Source organism: Myodes glareolus, chromosome 11, assembly GCF_982192425.1.
Source record: "Myodes glareolus chromosome 11, mMyoGla1.1, whole genome shotgun sequence".
In the NCBI taxonomy this organism is placed as follows: Eukaryota; Metazoa; Chordata; class Mammalia; order Rodentia; family Cricetidae; genus Myodes; species Myodes glareolus.
The window spans coordinates 87,977,875-88,002,404 of record NC_142036.1 but is presented as its reverse complement, the minus strand read 5'-3'; the positions used below and the strand labels follow the sequence as shown (position 1 = coordinate 88,002,404).

The window sequence follows — 24,530 nt, the reverse complement described above, 5'->3', positions numbered from 1 at the left end:
ATGCTGTGTATTATGTGATAATAATTAAAATTCTTTTGAATATACTTTAAAGTAATTAGTTCTCATTCCTGCTGTATAAGGACCAAGATCTTCCTCAATCTGAGTTCTGTAATACACATTGGCGAAGTAGAATAACAAAGTAAATAAAGCACTTTGATCAAAACCCCTAAGCTGTAGTCACATGATTAAGAATGATGTAGGCATTCTACAAATGAGTTTGACTATGGGCAAAAAAATTTCACTCAGATGCTGTAACAGAACCGGTAGAATGAGCATATATTAAACTGACCCTGACCACTGACCATTATACCATAAATTAGTGCTGCACATCTCAAATCTCACGAGACAAGCTTCCTTTGCAGCAGACGGCAATTAACATAGAAACCCACAGTGGTCAACATTCATAGAACAAGAGATACAAGAGTGCTCAGTCCTAAGAGGGACGTCTGTATCACAACTCTTTCTCCTAAGGTTCAGAGGTCTCAGAAGAGATCGAGAAAGCATGCACCAGCCAGGGACAATGGATGGCCACAACAGAACAGCTGCTCTTAGACCCGTCTGGGCAGTAGTGCATAGGAACTCACCGTGGTTGTGATGGCATGCGTACGAACTGAGCAAGAGCAAGCCAAATACGGTCCCAGTGTAGGGGCTGGCTGTCACAAAGATCCATCTCCTGTTGAAGAGATGATGGTAGCTTACCGCTGCCAGGAAAGGAGAGCTACTTTCTCTAAGGATGTGGCCCCAGGTAGACTAATTTCCTGGGAATGACCACACACCCAGGAGTGTATTGGTAGCACTAATTGAACTTGGTGGGTTAATAAAAGCAAGCTAATAAACAAACAATAGCAGGACACTAGGTTGGATGGGCACGGAATGGGGTCAGACCTGGGAGGTGTTGAGGGAGATGAGTAAGATCAAAATGCAATATATGAATTTCCCAGAGTACATAAGAACATGTTTTAGAGAGGATCTATAAGATTGGCTTGTCGATACAACTGGAGAAGCCAACAGTGCTGCCTCACTGGAGAGGCTGGGTGCTTCAGAGGAAGGATTCCTGCAAAGCTGCTGGGTTTCGGTCCGTACGAAGGCTGGAGAAGCGGTACCAGCGACAGTCAAGGTATCAGCTGTGGCAGCAACGGGGTAGATGGACTCACCAGCCAGAAGGACGGCCAAGCTCACAGAGAGCAGAGAACTTTTCTTCTTCCTTGTCTTTTTCTCTTGGCTGCAACCAGAAGGGGACCACGGTCAGAACGGGTATTCCCGAATCGATCAAGGCTGTCAAGATGATCTCCCCCAAACCTGATGGAGACGCCCCCAGTTAAGACTCTCTTTCCTGTTGACCCTAGGTTATGTCACCACCATAGCTAAGGTCTCCATAATACTCCTAGAGCCGTAAGATGGGGACACGCGCAAATGGATTATATTTTCCCTCAAATGCTAGCTGAGAGTTTCATTCCAGTACGTCTTTCAGTTGTGTAGAAGGTTCATTTTGAAATAAAGAAGTAAAATCTTGCTTCCTCTGAATATATATCGTCATCTGAATATTTGTATATGTATGTGCTCATATATATGCATACACACACACATCTCACAGGCCTTAGGGAGAATGCCATCATCAGCACTACAGAATGAACTAAAAGTGTCCCAAAGGAAGTTCTAATGGAAAAATCACTGAAGCACCCCAACAATATGATAAAATTTCTGGTCAAGTATAAAAGTGTAGCACACACACTTCTTAACATTTTGCATATGTTTTGTGTTGTTCATTATTCTCCTTGAAATATACACATAATTTAGAAGAAACTAAGTAACCAGGTTATGAGACTTTGGCCTGAAGAGCTGAGCCAAAATAGAATCCTGTGCGTGCCCTCTTTTCAAAACGTGAAATGCTTAACAAGTCAAAAAAAAAAAAATCCAGTCTAAACGAGCAGTTGGTAAAGCCATCAGCCCCTCGCACTGGAACAAGCAGCAAACACAAGCACCCAGCCGCGAGAGTTTCTCCTTTGATTTACAGCCGCCTTGAAACTCAGCGTAACAGGCGGCTCTGAGCGTCAAGAGCCGCTGCAGCCAGTTTATTATCTAAGTTGTTAAAGATGCTAATTAGATTAGGAATTTGCTGAGCCCCTTTTATTCCTTGTAGAATGCGGAGTGTTTCTCCTGTTTCCCTTTGAAATTCAGTTTTGTGGCATGAAAACACAGGAAAGAAGAAATCTTACACTCAAGGAAATTGTAGGGTCCCATTGAATTCCAAAAATATTGTAAAAATTCCAATAATAACAGTTACCAAAGAGCCAAGAAAGTACCAGACCTGTTTTTAAAAATAATATACTTTAACGACTTCTCCATTGTTTGATGTATATTGCACAAGAAGTGGGCAGATTGTGGATGATATACCTAGGAAGCCTGGGCTGATGAACAGGGTGGAAACCACACTGGAAGGTAAGTTCAAGACAAAACAACGGTTTCTGAGAAAACAAGAGGCAGGTCCTTCCTCCTGGTGTAATAAACAGCGCTCCATACGTCATTTTAATGTCCTGGACAAATGGCTCAGTAGCGAGCTGTGACAGAGAGGGAAAAGGTTGCTGTGTGCTTTGCTTTAGAACACAACCCATTGGCAATAGTCTAGTCTAGAAATACATTTGGCTTTAAACAAAAGAAAATATAAAAGCATTCATAAGATCACTTCTTCACCTCAAAGATCGACATGAATGGAAAATGTTCTAAGAAGGCTAAAAAAAAAATAAGTGCATGTCTATGTGACAAATAGAGTATTAGAATAATTATAATTACTAAGCTATGAAATTGTGGAGCAATTTTCTTAAAATTATCTTTAGTTTGAAGTAGAAATAATGCATTTGTATGTGAACACGGCTTCTTTACGATAGGACCCGGGAAGGATATATATCATAAGGCTATAGCAAAAAAAAAAAATTACGTTAAATAAATTATTAAACAGACTGTCATGGGACCTCAGAAGGTTCTCTATTCAAAGACAAGAGCTCTTCAAAGAAAATTGCTGTGTAGTAATTGTGAGAATAACTGACACTTTTGGAGGAAGAACATTGGATTTTGTGACCCAGCCCCCTAGCCTGTAGAGTGGATGGTCTTTGGCCATTGTTGAGATCAGGCTAGGCCTTATTCTAAGTTGGAATAGTGTTTTTTTTTTCCTGGCTGTACAGTGTCATAGGAAACTTCATTTTAAAAGCAGCTTTGGCCCTGTTTTGAGGAAAGGTGACTGTGGTCCCTGGGTGGGGGAGACATGGAGGGGCAGAAACTGCACCATCTTCTACGAACTGCCCACCCAGCACAGTAATGTAGATGACTTATTCCTAAAATTAACAGGGGAGCTAAATGAATTTATTGGAGTGAACTGAGATTATAGAGGCAATGGGTTTATTAGCACAGACTAGAAAAACCAGGCACAAGAGTTTACTGGACAGGTTATATCAAGTAAAAGGTACAATCCCTCTCCTGTCTTCCTAAAGGACGGATTTCAGACATAGGGAAGAAAGGTCCCACGCCAGTCCACCATCTAGTGTCTAGCACATGCTTCATGGACTGACAGACTGACCTACCATTCCTGGAGCTTTGGCTTAGCTCAGTCCCTGGCTGTTGGTATGTGGCATACTCTGATGCCTGCTCATTCTGCTAGATCTGGACTTGACTTCCTCATTCCCTGCTTACAGCCCTGGATCCTTAAAACCTTTTCCCTCACAGTTGAATTTTGCCTTGTCAATCTCAGACCCAAATCCAGAGGCTGCAGCAGCAGCTCCCTCTGAGCACTGGCCTTGTCCGTTATCTGGTCAGCACAGTCTCTGCTGTGGGGTGATGCTCCTGTGCACTGGGAAGACTTGTCACTCCTATTGGTTTTAAAAAACGCTGATTGGCCACTATCCCAACAGGAAGTGTAGGCTAGGTGACCAGACTAGGAGAATTCTGGGAAGAGGAAAGGCAGAGAGGCAGTCATAAGCCAGACACAAAGGAAGAAAGATGAGAATGCCTTACTGAGAAAAGGTACCAAGCCATGTGGCTAAACATTGATAAGAATTATGGGTTAATTTAAGTAGTAAATGCTAGTTAATAATAAGTCTGAGCTAAGAGGGCAAACAATTTATAATTAATATAAGCCTCTAGTGTTACTTTGGAACTGAATGGCTGTGGGGTTGGGTGGGGTAGTAACGTTCACCTACAATCTCTTAGACCATTTCTGAACCTTCAACTCAGCTGTAACCTCCTTAATATATTAATTCTACAACATGCCTCTATACAACAGATTCATAAATATATTTGCTATCTACTTTATGATGTGTGATAGGAAAGTTCATATAAGGAATGAAAACAGAAATAAAAACTTGCATTTATTTAGCCCAGGCTGCCAAGATAGTCATATTATCTGGAAAATTACTGCTAACAGAACCATTAAAATTGGTGAATCTATTGCTATCAAATTAATTCTGACATTGTGGAAAGCCACAAATGTGTTTGTCTACGTTTCTATGGCAGTGTCTGACGATAGTCAGATGAGAGCCCCTTGCTCTGTCTGATCCCTGCATCACCCACCTCCATCTCAACTATGGTAGGTTGTGGAGTGAGCACCAGTGAGGTTCACAGAAGCCCTCGAGCGCTGGGAATGGCGTAGATACAGCCTCCTCTGTGACTTTTAAGGATAGTCATCAGCTGTATCAATAGCTCCAAAGTGACGTCTTCAAAATTAAGCCAAGTGGCTTTAGCCTCACCTTGTGGTTCCTGTTAGAGATGGGATTTGTGCCCTCTCTCCAGTTCACACGCTGAAGTTTAATTCCCAGTGTGGCTATTGTTGGAGACGAGGGCTCTAAGAATGGAGTTAAGGTCAAATGAGACCACAAGGCCGGGGCTGCGGTGTGACCTGGTTAGTGCCAGGTAAACAAGGAGTAATAGAGAACACACACTTTTCTTTATCCTGTGCACAGGCACATCGTGAGAAGCAGTCATCTCTAAACCAAGAAGAAAATCCTTCCAAGAGTGCACCGGCCTTTTTATCTGGGATTTTGAAACTTCAAAATTGTGTCTTTTAAACCATCCCACTCGTGGTATTTTGGTATGGTAGCCGGCGCAGATTGTCTATGTACAGGATATTACTACAATGGAAACAAGGACTTTTCAATATTTCCCATAAAGAGTACGGTACTTGTTGACTAGTGAAAAATCATTGTTATATATTTAATTTGGTTTTTAATCTGTGGTATAATCTCATCTTGTCAATTTTTTTGTTGTTTTATACTTTCCTGATATTTTATTCTCCAACCTTTTGACCAAAGTAAGTCTCTTTAGTACTACCTTGGATAAAGGCACAATTTAATAATGCAGCGAATACATTTTCATTTTGTACTTACTGGAAAAATTTAAATATAACTGAAAAGCCTAAATAGATTAACATTACCTTATTCTCTATGAATACCACAATACTTTATTTCTGGAGTATACTTAGCTTTATACTTCCCATTTTGTAATGTTATTCCTATATGAACCATATAACCAAAAGTAAACTAAAATGCTCAGAATGATAAGTGTGAGATACATCCAGTATCATTTAAATATAACTGTATATTTAAAAAGTCATTTTATTTTAATTTAATTTTGATATTAAAGATATTCAGAATGCAGTGATGAAATTCAACGTTTACTCTTTAAAAATGTGTAAGAAATTAAATATGCAGAGCTAGGAATACGGCTCAGTGGTTAAGTATGTTTCCTGTTCAAACATGAAAATCTAAGTGTGGATCCATAGTACTTACAAAACAAAAGCCAGGAATGGCTTTGTGTACCTAAAGCTCATATACTCTGAGGTTGGTGACAGGATTGCTGGATCTTGCTAACTCGTCTGACTGAAAACCAGAAATCTCAAGGTTTGTTGAGAGATTTATTTCTAAGGAACATGGTGGAAACAGACAGACTGAGACATCAGATGCCCTTCTCTGACCTTGCAAACACCGGTGTATGCACATTCCTGTACATGTACACACACAGAGAGACACACACACACAGACACATACTCACAGACACACACATGAAGATACACACATACACACAGAGATATATACACACAGACACATACATGCAGATACACACAGAGACACACAGACATATACACATATACACAGACACATGCACACAGACACACACATGCAGATACACACAGAAACACACATATGCCACACATACACAGACACACACACAGATGCATACACATGGATACATGCACACAGACACACACATGCAGATACACATAGAGACACATACATAGACCCATACATATGGACACACACAAGCACATACATAGAGACACACACACAGACTGACATACACAGACACACACACAGATATACACACAGACATACAAACATGCAGACAGACAGACACACATACACATACACACACAATTTTGAAGAGAAATTAAGTTTTAGGGGACATTGTTTGTCTCAGTAGTAAATTTATTTAGAAACATATTAGAGAATGGAAGGGCTGGTGGGAAGATGTGGTCATGGTCATTATTGTTTTAGTCTTTTTGATGAAAAAGAAGTTTTCCCTTGTGCAATTTCAAATCTCTGATTATCATCAAAAGAGAAAACAAACAGTCATCCATGTGCTCGTGTTGCTCACCCACACTCACACCGGAGCAGACCGTTCGGTTGTAATTCTTTCACGACTTCTTTGCCCCAACCGGAATTTATGTCCCTTGAGGTCGAACCACAAATTTATGATTCTCAGTTGCAGCTAGTTCTGTTCTGTCTTCTTTCCATGTTGGCCTTCCTTCACTCTCAGCAAGCACTTTTTCTTCTACTACACAGGAAAGAAAAAGCAGAGTATATCAAGCAGAAATTCCCCAAACCACCTTCTTCCAGCCTTCACTAAAAGGATCAAAGGAAGCCAAGCAGACGACAAAACAAAATGTGTTTGGAAAATCCACACCATTTCAGAATAAGTCTCCAAAAAAAGAAAGAGACTCTTGCAAGAGCACCAGAATAAAAGTCCGTCATGTAACAAAGAAGAAACCAGGGAAAGATAAAATAACAGAGGCCTAAAAATCTAGCCTAAAAAATACAGATTTTTTTTTTTTTCTGAAAAGGAACACAAATGGTTTAGAAACAGTACTCAACTTTGTGGGGAAGGAAAACTCTCTCAGATCACACAGATAGCAGGCTTGGGAGTCCTAGACACTGTAAAAACGTTTCAAGTAAAATCAGTATCAGAGCATGAACAAAACACCCCAGCACACTGTTAAATTTTGAGATTAAGGAATTCTTCCAACATTCAGAAAGAAGAAGAAAGGGAATTTTCAAAGAAGTGAGATCTAGTAAGTGTCATATTTCTCCTCTGTAAAAGTAAACACACCATAATGCAATGAAAAATAACTTCAAAGTTTTGACAGAGGGAGAATTATGACCCAATGATTTTATTGTATTATAGCGATATCCTCAGATGTACAAGGTTTTGGCAAATGCTCCAGCGTCATACTTTTCCCCCCAATGTTTTCTCTGTGGTAAAATGACTCAATAAAGTGCAACATTCAAGAACTGGGGAAGTCAGAGGCGGAAGCAGAGTGGCTGTAGGGGTTAAGACAAGCCAAGGGGCAGAAGCAAGCAGAAAGAAAACATGTTTTTAACACTTAGGCTAGAAACCAGCCCCATTCTGAATACACAAAATGCATCCCGTTGCTTAGATTCACACTGTTAATGGGAGCTGAGGCTGCATGCATGCCCGGATTTCTTCATTTTTAGAAGGTAATTAGTTCTGAGAGTTTGATGCAATTTCTAAAGAGCTGCCATTCGGCCATCAAATGTAGAAACGAGAAAATATATGTGTTTAGAGGAGGTAGGTTAGTAGGCACATACAGTTTGTAAAAATAAAAGACTAAAAGCAAAATGAAAGAAAAAAACAGGCCAGAAAGGTGATATTTGCTCTTTAGTTGAGTTTAAAATAGATTCATTTGAAATTTCACAGTTTTCAACCGTTGTGTCCATTTGCATGTCAATTACACTTTGATCACTGGATTAAAAATAACAAGATGTTCTTGAAAATTCAATGTAAAAGACAAAAGGACAAGAAACAAACAAACAGAAAAACCCAAACGACCTACTAGTGACTGAATTCACGGTACACTTGCAGTCCAGATTTTACTGACGTCTTGAGAAGCTCGGGCATGGCCATTTTCTTTGTTGTTCTTTCCCATCCTCCTTTGCCAACCTTGCTTTTTGTACCAAGCCACTAGGTGGCAAACGTTCTAGCGAAGTTCTATAGAGTTGGTGGTTTATGAGCCCTCTGGAGGCTGGCGTTGACTAGACCATGGCAGTTGGTTGTGTAACATGGGCCTACTTTCACTGGGTGCTCACATGATATCAGGGTTAACTATCTTACTAGGGTCTCCCTCATAAGAGTGTTAATCCCACTGCAAGACCTAATTACCCCTCAGTGCCTGCTCTTCCCATTACCTTCAGTTTATGGAGGAAGATTTTCTTTTCTAACATGAATCTTTCAGAGGCAAGCATCCATATGACTGGAAACTGTAAACCATCTTGTTTAAGAAGGATTTTTTTTAAATTTAATTTTTAATTTATTTAAATTTAATTTTAAATTATTTTTAAGTTTAATATTATTGTCCTTACAACCTCTTTATAAATAACCAGTTTGTACTGCAAACATGTTTGTACACCATCCTTTTGGAATTTTTCTCAGGCTCTTCAAACTCATTGCGACAAAAAATGAACAACTTTTAACCACACCACTCCAAGTCAGAGTTCTCTTCCAACAGCTTCGTACTCCCACAGGGTCCTAAACACAACTTAGGATTGGTCTTGATTTTTTTTTTCACCGTAGAATCTTTTTAACTCATTGTTAGTCTTGTTGAATCTTCTCAGTTAATCTAAAGGCCCCGGATTGACACTTGATTTTCTCCAAATTATTCTCTATTAAATTGATTTTTTTCATTAAGGCAGATGCCAACATGTCATTCTTTTGTTGAAAGTGCTTCTTAAATAAAACCAGCCCATGTTTCTAATCATGCCTTATCCAGGCATAAGGATTAATAACAACTCCTCTTGTTCTCAACAGTACCCTAGCTTGTGTTATGTTATATGGCCACAATCCTTATAAAATGCCCTCTGACCTGACCAGCCTCCTGTCCATTTGTCCAGACTCACCTTACATTACTTCTTGCACTGTTCCACACTAGTCATGGTAACTCACCCTCAGAACCACATACATGTTTATACTCTTGTCCTGCCTCCTATTCCCCCTATTCTTCTCTATAGAAGGAGGGTCACTTGTTTGTTCCCGGCTGCCCAGACCCAAAATAAGCACACAGAAACCATATTATTTGCAAAATACTATTTGGCCAATCTGTTAGCCTGTGTCCTTTTTTTATTTGTCAATCAAATATTTATTCTTTTTTATTAATTTATAAAAATTTCCACTTCCTCCCCTTCTCCCAATACCCTCCCACTCTCCCCACTCCCTCTCTTCCTCCCTCTCTGCTCACCTTCCTAGACCTGGAGGGAGTGGGGAGGAACTTGAACTTCCCACAGGGCAGGAAACCCTAACTGCTCTTAGCCTGTGTCCTTCTATAGGTGAGTTCAGTCCATTTATCTGAAGGGATATTAATGACCAGTGATTTTTATCTCCTATTAATTTAATTCTCATTGTTGGTAATAATTTGTGTGTTTGTCCCTTTTTTGGGATTTGTTGCTGTGAGATCATCAATTGTCTGTGTTTTTATTGATGTAATCAACTTCCTTGGGTTGGCGTTTTCCTTCCAGTACTTTGTGTAGGACTGGGTTTGTGGCTAGGTATTGGTTAAATCTAGTTTTGTCTTGGAATGTCTTGTTTTATCCTTCAATGGTGACTGAAAGTTTTGCTGGGTATAGTAGTCTGGGCTGGAGTCTGTGGTCTCTTAATGCCTGCATAATGCTTGACCATGACCTTCTGGCTTTTATTGTCTCCAATGAGAAATCAGGTATAATTCTGATAGGTCTGCCTTTATACATTACTTGGCCTTTTTACTTTGCAGTCTTACTATTCTTTCTCTATTTTGTATGTTCAGTGTTTTTATTATTATGTGGCAAGGAAAATTTTTTGATCCAAACTATTTTGTGTTCTGTAAGCTTCTTATATCTTCATAGGCATATCTTTTTTTTAGGTTGGGAAAGTTTTCTGCTATGATTTTGTTAAATATATTTTTCTGTGATTTTGAGTTGAATTTCTTCTTCTTCTATACCTATTATTCTCAGATTTGGTCTTTTCATGGTGTTCCATATTTTCTGGATATTTTGGGTTAAGCTTTTGTTAGATTTAATATTTTCATTGACTGATGATCTATTTCCTTTATTGTATCTTCAGCACTTGAGATTCTCTCTTCCATCTCTTGTATTATCTGTTTATGCTTGTATTTGTGGTTCCTGATCATTTTCTCAAGATTTCTGTTTCTATAATTTCCTTGGCTTGTGTTTTCCTTATTGTTCCTATTTCAGTTTTCAAGTCTTGAATAGTTTCTTTCATATGTTTGATTGATTTTTCTTGGTTTTCTTTAAGAAATTTGCTGATATCTTCCATTTTTTGTTTGCCTTTTCTTCCATTTCTTTGAGGGAATTTCTCATTTTCTCTTTTAGAATCTCAAACATCCTTCTGAAGTTATTTTTTTAAGGTCATTTTCTTCTGCTTCATCTATATTTGGTTGTTCAAGTCTTGTTGTTGTGTTGCTCTTTGTAGTGTTGCATGTGTTCTTACCTTGTCTACTCATCTTTTCCTCTAATTGGTGTAGCTGGGGCTGTCTGTGACTCTGGTGATTAATCTTCCAGGTGTCACTGGATCCAAGGTTCAGATGGTTGCTCCTCATGGTGCTCTCAGAGCCAAGGTTCCTGTTACACTGTTGATCACTCCATGTTCCTGGAGATCACTCAGCACTCCCAGGATTTCCTCTGCTCCTGTGGAGTTTGCTGTCTCAGGCTTTCTCTGGCCTAGGTGCTGGCTCAGATCTGTTTCTGCAAATGTCCCTGGTCTAGATCTGCTCCTCCAGAGGTCTCTGGTTTGGGGTTGGTCCTACAAAGGTCTCTGAATTCAATCTACTCCCTCAGAGGTCTCAAAAGGAAGGTTTTAACTTTAATTAAGTAAAATTACATAAAACAGTTGTCAAGCAAGAATTACAGGTACATTATTTATATTTATTTTATCTTTAATCATAACTAAGGAAAACTATCACTATATGTTCGTCAGCTCCATCAAAGACTCCAGAAGGATATAATATTGCCTTAGTAAACAGAAACTGCATTGTAAACAACTTCCAAAATCTGAAAATGACAGAGATATCTTACTGCCTAGACAGTCACCTAAAGTTCCTCTGTACTGTTGGGGCATCCATATTCTGCCTACAGGCCCATAATATCCAGCAGACTTTTCAAAAAAGCAGAAAATTTCAAGTTTCATTTATACTGGCAGTCTTCAGTTACTTTTTGTGTGTCCTGCAGAATGTTTCGCAGTCTCCTTCATAAAGCAGGAACCCTAAAGGACCATCTCACCTTTGGTCAAGTTCAGCAGTCATTTCTCTGTGGGTCCTGCATGTCCAATTCATCCAGCATAGCATCAAATAGTCCAGGCAAGAGCAGTTTCTTGCCCAAACGGCTAACAAACTCCATAGCAAGCCTCTTTGATCCCCATCTTCCTCTTGAAGAAGATTTGCGCTCCCAGGAACAGATGTGTCTCATTGTCATGAAAAGTTCTAATTTCTTAAAACATTTTAACTGCCATATTCTGAAGGTCTCTGAAATATTTGAAGAATACCTAACTATCAGAAATACCTCTATATCTAGAAAACCTAACAAGCATGACTACACACTTGACTATTATAGAATCTTATCTATTAACCTATATTTCTTAATTACACATTACATTTTTAAAGAGTTGTACAAACACAATACCTTAATCAAGAACAGAAATATACATATAAGAAAATTGACCTAAAATTTTCATCAATAACCCAAGATCCATACCAATGCAAATTATTCATCTCTATAGCATAGTTGCCTTTAAATATAAACAAACATTTATAAACAATCATTTAGGGAATTTGGGAAGAGCTCTCTCCAAACTGCTTTCTATTTTTTGTTGGGTAAAGTATTTTGGGGGGGCGTGTTCATGGTGACTTTTTGGGTGGTCTTGTTCTATCAAACCACATTAGCCCTGAAGCAATCCACAGGTTCTCTTCTTCTGTGGAAACAAAAGAAAAACCTTTTTTCCAAAGCAACATATCCTTAGATCCAAATTTTGAAGACATTTAAAGTATATTCTTGTTTACTTAGCTCCATCACAGTCAAAGAATTCATAGAAAACAAAATAACATACACAATCCAGACTCTCTATGTATTTTCCATTTTTATGTGGCTTATTTTTCATTATTTCTTTAATATACAACTGTCTGTACTCTGTCTCTTTAAAGACTTTGTTTTTTTAAATCAATTTATTTCTTTTCCAACTCTCTATACCCGTTTTCTTCTCTCTCCCAAGCCTATGTACCTTTATCCAACACTGTGACCCATTTAGAGATCTTTTCCATCTGAATTTGTCTTTATTGTGTATCTGTAATCCTTTTCTGACCAGGACTTCTTCTTAAAATGCTACCTGCTTCTTTAAAACCTAAGCATCAGCATTGCTAGAGCAAATACGGTCCTGCCTGCTTGCTCTGCCCAGTCCAACAAGGCAGAAGTCCATTCACTGCCTCTGAGACTGCTGGTTGGGAGCCATCCTCACCACCTCAACTCTGGTAACCAGCTGGCTCATGCTGCCACCATGTAACTTGCAGCACAGTGCCCACAAACCCCATTTAGATGCTCAGCCTCCTGAAAGAGCCAGAGTTTGTCCTGGCAGCATAGCCCAGAAAGCCACTGTTTCAAAACCCCATGCCTTTTTTTCTGCTACCACTAAGTCAGGAAAACTTCTCTTAAAGGAGTCATGACATTAAGCCATGCTTAACTGTTTTTTTTTTCTTGCCTAGAATTCCTTCCCAAACTCTCTCAGGTTTTAAGCGGATTTTAGTTAGCCACATTGGCGCCAATTAGTAGTACAAAGCCTGCTTATTTGTCTCTATTTGCCCAGACTCAAAATAATCACACAGAAACCAAATTGTTTGCAATACTGTCTGGTCAATAGCTTAAGCATATTTCTGGCTAACTCATATCTTAAATTAACCCATCTCCATTAATCTGTGTATCTTCATATGGCTGTGGCTTATCAGGTAAAGTTTTGGCATCTGTCTCCAGTGGGGCTGCATGGCTTCTCTCTGCCTCTGCCTCCTTTCTCCCAGCATTCAGTTTTGTTTTCTCTGCCTACCTAAGTTTTGCCTTGTACAGGCCTAAGACAATTTCTTTATTAACCAATGGTATTCACAGCATACAGATGGGAATCCTACGTCACTTCTTCCCCTCTCTGGTTCTCTCTTCCCATCCTCTTCCTTTCATTTTGGCTCTGGGACAGTTCTGCTTGAGCACTTTAAAAACAGACCATTTGCTTTTACTCTCATTTAGTGGCTCTTACTCATTAATTCTCAGTATTGTAGAGACAAGATCATTAGCTTTAATTTTCCCCTGTCCCTTACACTGAATCAGGAATTCAGCTAGGGTTTCAAGAACATCTTGTCTTCCTCTCGTAGTGCCTCAAACAGTTTATCATGATTTTTTGTTTTTGCTTATATTTCTCAGTAAACTTGAAAAGACATCAGACCTGGGCCATCTGATTTGTCGTTTTATCCCCAGTTCTCAAGTAGTCACTGGCAGTTAATAAATATTCCTAAAGGCCATAAAAATGTAAGTTCACTCATGAGCATCATAAAAGAATGAAAAGATACCGATCATAGCAACTTTGATCATCAGTCAACAATCATTCTCAAATAGACGTGAATTGAATTGCTTTTTCCATCAGCTCTGAACATTTTTGCTGAGCATTAATGTCTGCAAACTCAGGGGAAGAACATTTCATTGCAGAAAGAGCAATGTGCTTTGTGCTTGGAGCATACCCCCAACTGCTACTCCTCCTGTTGGTTGGATTCCTCTAGGGAGGTAAGGTAAATAAGTGTTTGAAGGGACCCTGGCTCTCAGTGGGCTGCAGGGACCCTTCTTCTTGTCCCTAGCAATACAGCTGTACAAGGCAGCCAGCCTATTTCACATTCCCTTTCTGCTCACAAGAAGATGAAGGGGTTCTCTCTCTCAGGACTCCCTTGTTCCCTCTTTGGCTTGGATGCTCATCGATTCTCAAAGCTGTTCCTATTCCCAGTCTCAGGGTGGAAATCACGTGCAGCATTCCGTGCTTCTGCGTGCTGGCCAGGCTTCACAAGCACACGACTTCTCAAATTATGGCCATCAAGTGACTCCGAAGCCCTTTCCTCCTCTGCATCTTGATTTGATGGGATTTTTGGTTCATATTTCAGTGAGATTCTTCACTCACCTGCGCCTTTGTGCTGGGGCTTGGGTGTTAAGTGTGGATGAGATAATTCTTGGATCAAATCCAAAGAGTACTTTAAAAATTTAACGTTTCTTGGTAACAAATAATGAGCTCCCGCTGTGTGTGACCCAGACACACTCGAGTGTGTTGCGTTACTGAATTACCCGTTGGTAAGCACGGCTGTGCCTGGGTGGCCACTGGTAGCAAGTGAAGGTGAAGAGTATCTGTGTCTGCGTGGTGGGAGGAAGTGACGGAAGAGCAGAGGCCTGCTATGGCGCTTACTCTGTACTCAGAGTTGGCGGGCTGCTTCTGTAACTCTGTGCACAAACACTGCATTTTACATGCGTGTCTCTCACTCACTGCTGCAAACTGCTAGGGATTTGTACTAACGGTTTAATGTAGCGTTAGTAACTTTGTGGACTATGAAACTTCCAACAGCTTAACCAACTGTCTGCAATGTACATTTGGAAAGGAATTCCTTTAATAACTCACCATTCCCACAAATGGAGCACGTGGATAAGATGAACTCTCCCTGAGGGGACGATGGTACCGGAATAGGCACAGTTAATGCGGGTGGGAGGTGCTGGGAGGTGCTGGGAAGTGCTAGGAGGTGTTGGAAGGTGCTGGAAGGTGCTGGAAGATGCTGGAAGGTGCTGGGAGGTGCTGGGAGGTGCTGGGAGGTGCTCTAACAGCCACCCAAGATCTCCCAGCCCGCTGAATGATAGGCGGGTCGAAGGCAGTGGAAGTTGTCTGAAGAAAGAATATAAAAGAAAATGTTTCTAAAACTTTAAAAATACATATGAAATTCCCAAAATACAAAGTTTCTTTTTTTTTTCCCTTTTGGTATGGTGCTAGCAACTGCTGAGTGCAGTCCCTTCTTTTCAGAAGCACATAATCCCACATAGAAAAATATAACCTGACAAGTCTACCCCAGGAAAATATGTATCCTTAGTGCATAGGTAGACCACAAGGCCAGGAACCTGGCTCAGTTTAATTCGTTTTTAAACTTGGATTCATTGTCTACTATGAAACTCAGGCTTTTAATATTGAGTAATTGAACACATTCCATTTCTAAAACAGTTCACCCTCACATGAGGAAGACAGAAACATGAATAGGGCACACTATTTGACCATAAATGATTGCACACGGAGGGAACACAACTGTAGATTTGGCACAAATATTGAAATTCAAAGGAGGAGAAAGAGGAGCAATAACAGTGGTCTGGACATCTAGGGAAGGCAGTGCATGGGTGCTGACAGACTCCAGCAAGGGTTTACTGATATAAATGGCAGGTAATCTCCTCCCAAGCCACAGAAGATTGGCATTTTGTTGCTGGAGTGTGTAAGGCTGTCAAATGGTTGTTCTGAAGACATAGAGAGATAGAGGATACTACATGCTATGTCTCAGAGCTGGCTGCTTGTTCTATACGAACTTGAAGCTACTGATGTACTCTGAGGAGGGAGGAAGGCTTGGAGAGTGTTAGGGTCCAGACTCATAGTGGTGCTGCTAGACAAGAGTTTGCTATTTATTGTCTTGTTCTGAACTGTCATTTGACTACAGACCAATCTGTTGCCATACTGCATGTCAACAATGCTCATTTTGTACCACCACACACTTAGCATAAGAGATCAGCTCTTCTCTAACTGGTCCACAACCTGTTCAATAAGATAAATGCAAACATGTTTGGAATTCCTGATGGGAAAATGCAATCCCAGCATGTATACACCGAATTTTGTTCCTGGCTACTTGAGTAACAGTGAGTTAGTGTTACAATGGTCCCAGTGAGAGGATAGTAAAGACTTGAACTCCTCAAGTGATGTCAAGAAGGAAGAGCAGAGAGGAGAAAGGCAGAAGGGAGACCTGGGAGGAGAATATGGAGGAGCTGGAATTGCCTCGGAGCATGGTAAGCATGGAGAAGTTCTGTCCCTCTGAGCTGCTAATTGGATGGATATAGAATTACCAACTGAGAAAGGCCACAGTAGCAGTAACTACCAAGGAGTTGGGAAGGTCTGGCTTATTCGTGTCAGATTAAGGTGCTTGTGGAAATGCTGAATAGGATTCTGAAATTGAAAGTTTCCATCGGTTAGAGCTGAGGGGGACGAGAGTCATGAGCATCTGAGAGGCTTTGAAAACTTAAAATAAAAACTGTTTCTAGGAACAGATCGTGGAAAAAAATGCATAAGAAACAGATGGAAGAAACGGAAGCTGAGACTCAACAAGAAAAGAAAACCATATTGCCACTTTTCTACAATTACCTCTTAAATAGACGGATGCCATGAAGTGAATTACCACACTTTAGACTTTATTTAAAGTGTTTAATGAATGTACTTCAGTTCTGAATGTTCTGTAATAGATTTAGCAAGTTGTTGATGTTAGTGCTCATGGGGAGGTCTGACCTGAGGATGCTCTGATGGAAATGTTTCTGAGACTGCATAGGATTCAGGTAGAGTACACGTCACAGGCCTGGATGCCTGTCTAGAACCCATTACAGGCCTGGATGCCTGTCTAGAACCCATTACAGGCCTGGATGCCTGTCTAGAACCCATTACAGGCCTGGATGCCTGCATAGAACATGTTACAGGCCTGGATGCCTGCATAGAAAACTCCCTAGCTTTACAAAGTTTTTTATATTTGTAAAAATTTAAGTATCTTTTCTCATTAAAGGAATCTCTTTTCATTTTCTTTGCAGAAAAGTCCTATTTTAAAGAAATGATCTTATTAAAATGGATTACTAATTTGACAACATTTTCACAGATGGATGAATAACCATCATACATAGAGATGACAAGGAGAGGTTACAAAGAGACGGTGACTCAGAATATAGAGTAACAGAATTTGAAGCTGCAAGAAAACTTGTGGGGATGGGAAATTTGCGAATACTGTCTTAATATTAAGAATATGCTGTGTGTTCTAGTAAAATCTTCCTTCAGATGAGACAGCAGCAACACAATTCCACTTGAGTGTGCAAGTATATATGCTAGTATTCAGACCCATCACGTGTGATGTGTCCATCTTACAAGGACTCATTGAGTAATGCTATTCAGTTCACACCTTCACATGAACACCAAGATCTTACTGGTTATATTACATGATATGTTAGAACCGAGGCAGATGTTTTAATAGATTTGATCATAAGTGTAGAAGATACCAGAAAATCACCAGGAAGATAGTTTGCCACCATCAGTTATTATTAGGGTTGAAGTAGGATCCAGGATTCAGGAAGAAAACTTGTCTGTTTTTTTCCTCTGATGAGTCCAAGCTCATAGGAAGATACATTGTGAGCCTTCTACACCTTTTTTTACTGACTTAATTGTCAATCTGAGTGAACTCAAAACTTTATCATTATAGGCACCTCTGTACTATGGATACTTACTCGACTTTAGCAATTTAAGCGGTAAGTGTATCAGTGAAGAACAATCAATTTATATGGAAGACAAGAACTTAGAACTCAAGTCTTCAGCATCAACACAAGCAACTTTGGGGTCAAGTTAACTGCTCAACCAAATCATACCAAGAAAGAAATTCTAAAACTTACACTGAGAAACATAATTTTGCTGGGGGCTACAATTTTGATGTGTGTTTCAATAAGCTCGCATCTTCCTGTAAAAGTGATCCAGAAAAGTCAGCCACAGAAATTTCCTTAGTAAATATGTCACCAGGTCAAAAGAGACACAGAATGGTGGAATTGTCCTGAAAGGGGGCAACGCGTGTTGTATCCAGGTCAGATCAGAACGAAGAGTAAAGTTAGCAGAGACCACAGTCAAGAGTGTCCAATCTTTTGATACTGTGATACTGTGTTTTTTATAAAGTTCCTATTCAGGAATTGTACAAATGTGTTTTTTAAAAAAATACATAAAAATTTTGTAAGTCAACCAAACCAAGAGGCTTCCGTGCCTCCAGAGAAACAGCCTGCAGAGCTGAAGCTATCTCCAGAAACAGAGAGCGTCTATATGTGATGCTTGAAATGAGAATAGCCACACGGGATCCTGTGTTTGCATGCTTACTCCCTGGTTCATGAACTGTCTGGGAAGGATCCGGAGCTGTGCTGCAAGGAGTAGGCTGTGAGATTTCAAAGCCTTCTCCAGGTCTAACATCTTTTTTACCTGTGGGTCAGAATGTAGAGCTCCCAGCTATTGCTCCAGCACCATGTGTGTCTGCCTCCTGCCATGATGATCTTTGACTAACCCTCTAAACCTGTAAGGAAGTCCCCAGTTAAGTGCTTACTTTCATGAGCTGCCTTGGGCATGGTGTCTCTTTGCAGCAATTGGACAGTAATCATGACAACATGCAAATACCCCTCCGACAAGGGAACGGCAGCCAGAGCATAAAAGCAGCTCACCAAGCTGAACTTCCCAAAACAACCAATATCGATGATAGACTATGAAATTAAATAGATACTTCTCGAAGGAGCACAAATAGCCAGCAAATTCATACGAAGGCTCAGTTCACTGCTCACTACTGAAATACAAATCTAATACTCTATGAGACATGATTGCATTCTAAGTAGAGCATCTATTACTAAAAAGATAAAAATGGGGCAGAACAAAACCATTAGTCAAATAACTCATGTTGCTAAGGACACAGAGAAGAAGAAACATGTTCTGTCTGTGGCAATACAAACCAGTAGAGTTAGTATGTAAACTGTGTGTTTTCTTAAAATTCTAAATATAGACCTACTGTGTCACACAGCAAGTCAAAGTCATGACTGATAGAGTTAATTCTATCTAGTCCTGCTTTATCTTATACAATGCTTCCGTGCAAATAGTATCCGTAATGTAGGCATATATTTAAAAGATATAAATCCTTACAACAGAGATTCTTTGCTGCTAGGCTTTCTCAGCACTATGAACAGTAGCTAAAGATTAGTCAACACAGAGAAAGGAAGCCTGAGGACTTAGAGGATGGAATACTAGTCAGCTGTTAAAAAAAAGAAGCAAGCCCTTCTTTTGCCAAAACACAGACAGGATTGCAGGTCATTGAGCTAAATAAATAAACACAGAAAGACAAATACCACCGGTTTTGAATCATTCATGGAAACTCATAAATTAATCTTGTGGAGAAACTGAATGGAATCTCTGCCAATAAAGACAGAAAAGGACGGATGTGGGGACGGAGGACAGCCATTTAGTAAAACACAGCAAAATCAAGGGGAGGGGTTTATTCTGGTAGTTCTTCAGTACGGTGGAGTCACTGTGGCTTAAAATAGTGTGCAACACATTGCACTAGAAACAACTGTACCGGAGCCGAAAGCTTATTATTATTCTATCTTTCTAACCACTAATTCTGTAGGTTTTATTTCTCTGTGTTATAGCTAGCTGCCATTGCATGTGGCTGCCTTCCTCAGAATCATTTTGTAGCACTGACCTGTAACAGGTACCCGTAATACTTGCTGCTTGTCTTTGTTTTGATGTAGCCGCAAAGTGTTTTGTTGTATAAAGTCCATGCTTTGGAATTTTCAGGAAACACTCACGAGAGCAATAATTTCTGAACTCTTTCATATCCACAAACATCAGTTTCTAGTCTTCGTGCCCCAAGGACGCCTGTGTGGGTCGGGCATGCCTGTGCTTCTTCTTCTTCCCTCAGTACGAGGTGTTTCCGCCTGGTGTGTCAGAAGTCTGATGATAATCCTGTTTTTACATTGTTGTGGTGAGTTGTTTCCTTTCTACTCAGAAAGTTGGCCATTTATGAGAAAGCTTCAGCTTGTAACCATCCAAGCGGAGCTCTGCCGGATACACTGCTTGTTATGAAACTGGACTTTCACATTCACTTAAAGGAGAGCCATTAGGAAGTTTTGCTTTTGTCTGTTGTTCGCTTTCCAACATCAGGACCTTCTGCTGTGCACATTGGGTCTCTTCTGTTACGCATTCCTTTGCTGTGCACATTGGGTCTCTTCGGTTACGCATTCCTTTGCTGTGCACATTGGGTCTCTTCTGTTACACATTCCTTTGCATATTTCTGTGTTTGGTTCTAAAATGACCCTATCCTCAACTGTACTGCTCTTGAGACAAGGTCTTGATATGTAGCTTAGCCTGACTTTGAATGTGTGATTCTTCTGCTTCGGTCTACATGTGCCAACACGTCTATCCACTCTTTTCTTTAATGGATTATTTAGTTTTGAAGCAAGGTTTCACTGTGTAGCATATGCTCACCCTAAACTCTTTAAGCACCCACTTTGTCCTTCACATCATAATGGCGTGGCCTCAGCCTTCCTTCTCATTGACGGCTCACTTCAGATTTAGTCTTTACTTTGACAGTTTCTATACACGCAGATCAAGATTCTGCCCTTTCTAATTACTTTGCAGAGTAATAATACAATGTTTGGCATTCACCTCTCCTGTTTGTTCTTAAATTTTGTCCAGATTTTTATTTTCTTTTTTCTATCTTCTTTGCTTTTCTAGCAGTTCACAGGACCATAGTACTTCAGAACCATAAGGTCTTATCTTATCAGTGTTCCTCTGGGTCTCAGTGCGCACTCTTTCTGTTTTATGGCTTTTAAGATACACTCCTTGCTACTTACTGACCGGAGCCTAAAGCACCATTGGTGGTCTAGTTCTTCCTTGGAACTTTGATTTGTTTAGCTATGCCATTTTCTGGAGAGCCTCCAGAATATTTAGTAGCCTCTGAGTACATCCTCCCGAATATTACCATGAAGATGCCACCTCCACTACAGCCCTGGGATTTTCCTTCTTTAGCATTTGGATTGTTAGATCAGTATTTCTCAAAACACTCTTCTGTACCAGTACTAGGTCCCAGAGAGACAGTCTGTAGGAGACCTGCACTTTATCTGTGATGGTGTGTCTGACTGCCTATGAGAAGAGTCTGAAGTAACACAGAGGCTTCACCTCTAGGATTAGTTTCTGTACCTGCAAACCATAGCTTACAGACACTTCTTTTCATTCCCTTAGATCTCTGGCTCTTTCAAAAGGCTTCATAAACTGTAAAAATAACACAATTTTCAACTCATCATTTGGGCATTTATGAAGTGTTCAATGCAAGTTTGAAAGCAAACACAGAAAACACACACTAGACACATACACCTGATAAAAGACTAGTTACCACTACCTCAGTAGTGTGCAGGTGTCAGCTCACGATGGGAAAGGTAAGCCAGCGAAATTCAATCAGGACCAATTAAACATGACGCAGATCAATGTCATCTAACCCTTAATGGAAGGAGAACTGGATTATAAAATTTCCAACTGTGCTCAAAATTATGACTTGCATGTTGCATTTACATGAAGTTTTAATAGACTGATAAACAGTGGTTTATTTTGTGAGGGGAAACAAGTTTGCTGACAAGAGGAGGGAGGAAGAAAGAGGAGCTAGAGAGGAGGGGGAATAAGGAGAAGGCTAAGAAGTCGGTCATTCTGTTCTAGAATGTATTGACATAGGACTCGAGGAGCAATGCTGTTGCCTAGAAATCACAGCTAATGGTTTGAATCCCCTTTCCCCCTAGCTTGTCAAAATGTAACTAACAGAGGGAAAATTGCAAGCACGTGGAGCATACACTGTGGCATTAGAATGCGTGTACATTGCGTAATTATCATCACACAGAGATTCCCTCAGCCTATCAGACTATTCGGGATTCAATGACCAAGGCAAAGGCAGAGCCAGCGGGTGGTGTAAGTGTGCTAATATTTAATATTTACTCTCTTAAATTCTGAATTTGCAGTGGCTGTATTTTATATAAAGCTATTTATCCTGCCTAACTGAAGCTCTACATTTTGGTCAATATACCCCATGCTCTTCCCAACCTACTAGCTACTAACTACTGTTCTATTGCCTGCTTCTGAGGTTGTGCATCCTGCAATATACACATAAACCTAAAACATAAACTTTCCAATTCTTTGCACGTCTATATAGAAATAAGGTCATGAAATATTTGCCTGGCTTATTTAGTGAAGCATAATGCCCCACAGTTTCATCTCAGTTGTTGAAAATGTCTAGACTTTTTTTTTCAAGTTGACTAACATTGCATCATCCAAAAATAGCACATTTCCTTAATCCATCCCATCTGCCGAGGGATTCTTGGGTTGACTCCATAGCTTGGCTTTTGTGGATAACTCTGTAGTGAGCAGGGATTAGGATGTAGATATCTTTTCAACATTCTGATTCCAGTTTCCTTGAAAATGTCGTAGCGAAGCAAGATTTCTGCTCATGGGGTAGTTTATTCTCAGTTCCACGGGGAACACACATATGGTCTCCAACGATGGATGCCCTGACTTCCATTTCTCTCAGCACTATACAAACTTCCCTTCCTCTGTGTCTCCATCAGTACTGTCGTTTAGATCATAGCTAGCCTCATAGAGGGAGGTAAGCTTTTGCTACAGCTTTGCTCTGCATCTCCCTGAAGGGCATGTTTCTATACACCTTTTCATTTGTTTTTCCTCCTTGAAACAATGTCTCTGATGGTTTTTGCCCTTTTAAAATCAGGTCATTTATTGTGTTATTGAGTTGGACGAATTTCTAAAATATTTGACTATGATATGAACTCTTTGTCACATACACGGTGTATACAGTTTTCTAGTCCATAGATCATCTCTTCTGATTCCTACGCTTTATTATGCAGATTCTTAAACTATTTCAAGCTTTTGGCATACTCAACCCATTCTTGTAGCAAAGAGGAGAACTTTTTACAAGTTTGGATCTCAGAGAGGGTTTCTAGTAAGTAAAAAAAATTCACTGTGGCTGCAAGTGGATTTTTTTTTTTTTTTTTGACAAAGCAGGCTGGTTCCTAGAAGACTTAGATACATCTGTGTTGACCTTGGTAAGTGATCCCCGCTGTTGAGTAATTCTGTGTTCCCCGTGGTATAGCAGTAGTTCAGGGTCTGGTCAATTAAAGGACTGTTTCTTTAATCCCCTGAACAAGCACCTGCAGAATCCTGAAGGAGCAACCTCAAAAGCTGAGGGATGGATATGCAGCTGACCTCTCAAAACCCAGCTGAAACCTTCACCTCACCTCTCCCTTACTCTTGCCTCTTTCTGTCCCGGGAAGAACAATGTCCACTGAAGTTTGACTTTTGTAGAGGACCCCCAGGCTGTCATGGGTAGGGAGAGGCTTGAGGATATTAAAGACACAAAACCAAAGCAATGATTTCTTCCCATTTAGAAACAGGGCCGAGTTTGCCAGCAGCTAGGCAGGGCAGCTCACAGGCAAGCCCAGGGCTCTCTAAGAACAATCTTTGTTTCCAAAGAGAAAGGATTTCTGTCTTCTTGGGCAGGAAACCTAATGCAGGGCTTACTCTGGGATAGTTTTTCCACCATGTGGCCTGGACAATAAACACGGGCCTTTTGATCTGTGTGGCAATGGCGGTGGAGCTGGAGTTCTGAGAGCAGAAACAAATCTCCCAGAGGTGAGTCTGTGCCCCGGGGTCCTTTTGCATGTCTAAAGTTCACCAAGGAAAGCCAGAGAGATTTCAAATAAACATGTCTAAAGGGGTCATAAAAATCTCAACCAGCCTGATAGCTTAAATCCCTAACGTCAAAACACAGCAACGCATGGCCAGCGTCACATGAAACTTCCTTGGCCTCGGGTTTATAAATTAAACCTGCTTCAGACTCCCATTTTTGCAAGGATGCGTATACAAATGTCCGTCCTCCTTGCCAGCGTCTTCCTCCTACTCAGAACAACAGCAAATTTATCTTCCTGTTAATACACGTGGAATCATTGTGTAACAAAACTCGGGGCAAAGAGGATACTAGCGATGAATCATTTCTAATTTTCATTAGGTCAGAACTGCATGCCATTGTCATAATATCCACGGCCTTTCAACTCGCTGCTTTAACATCTCATCCTGGAACTCACCACCATTCATTATTGTCCCTGCTGCCTTCATTTTCACATCAAAATGCCACCGGGAAGCGGGGTCGGCCTGAGCGGGGTGGAAGCCGAGAGCATTATTAGGAAACGTAAGTGGCCTGAAGAGGGGCACCCCGTGGAGCCGACTTGGCAGACTCTGAGTACCCAACTCAACCTAATATTAAAAGTGAGTCATCAGTTTACCCACACAGCAGGGTCCTCCCTTTGTACCTTTATTCTGAGCAACTCTGCTTCTGGCCAAAGAGTCCAGTT

General features: G+C 40.4%; 1 long non-coding RNA gene across 1 annotated transcript; it reads right to left on the bottom strand.

Moving 5' to 3' along the window:
* Window positions 1-8: 8 nt before the first annotated feature.
* On the bottom strand, window positions 9-15,207 carry LOC146892442 (uncharacterized). Its single transcript, XR_015004349.2, has 3 exons — window positions 14,953-15,207; window positions 6,640-6,819; window positions 9-1,222 (listed from the first exon to the last, which is right to left on the bottom strand). It is a non-coding gene; the product is annotated as an uncharacterized LOC146892442 (long non-coding RNA).
* Window positions 15,208-24,530: the final 9,323 nt, after the last annotated feature.